Here is a 1,024-nt window from a genome sequence, read left to right as displayed (position 1 = left end):
TATTCCTGAGAATGGATTCTTAGTCATCTTGCCCATGAGGCACGACTCGCATGTGTCAAATGATTCAAAGTTAAGAGACTCTAATAGTCCATCAGCATGGAGTTTCTTCATGCGCTTAACACCGATATGACCAAGGCGGTAGTGCCACAAGTATGTGGGACTATCATTATCAACTTTGCATCTTTTGGTATTCACACTATGAATATGTGTAACATCACAATCGAGATTCATCAAGAATAAACCATTCACCAGCGGAGCATGACCATAAAACATATCACTCATATAAATAGAACAACCATTATTCTATGACTTAAATGAGTAGCCGTCTCGCATTAAGCAAGACCCTGATACAATGTTCATGCTCAAATCTAGAACTAAATAACAATTATTAAGGTTTAAAACTAATCCCAAAGGTAGATGTAGAGGCAGCGTGCGGACGTCGATCACATCGACCTTGGAGCCATTCTCGACGCGCATCATCACCTCGTCCTTGGCCAGCCTCTGCTTATTCCACAGTTCTTTTTTGAGTTGCAAATGTGAGCAACATCACCGGTATCAAATACCCAGGAGCTACTACGAGCGCTGGTAAGGTACACATCAATAACATGTATATCATATATACCTTTTGTTGGAAATATGCCCTAGAGGCAATAATAAATTAGTTATTATTATATTTCTTAGTTCATGATAATCGTTTATTATCCATGCTATAATTGTATTGATTGGAAACACAATACTTGTGTGGATACATAGACAAAACACTGTCCCTAGTAAGCCTCTAGTTGACTAGCTCGTTAATCAAAGATGGTCAAGGTTTCCTGGCCATAGGCAAGTGTTGTCACTTGATAACGGGATCACATCATTAGGAGAATCATGTGATGGACTAGACCCAAACTAATAGACGTAGCATGTTGATCGTGTCATTTTGTTGCTACTGTTTTCTACGTGTCAAGTATTTATTCCTATGACCATGAGATCATATAACTCACTGACACCGGAGGAATGCTTTGTGTGTATCAAACGT

This window comes from Hordeum vulgare, chromosome 3H, assembly GCF_904849725.1.
Source record: "Hordeum vulgare subsp. vulgare chromosome 3H, MorexV3_pseudomolecules_assembly, whole genome shotgun sequence".
NCBI classification, from domain to species: domain Eukaryota; kingdom Viridiplantae; phylum Streptophyta; class Magnoliopsida; order Poales; family Poaceae; genus Hordeum; species Hordeum vulgare.
This window is presented reverse-complemented; position numbering follows the sequence as displayed.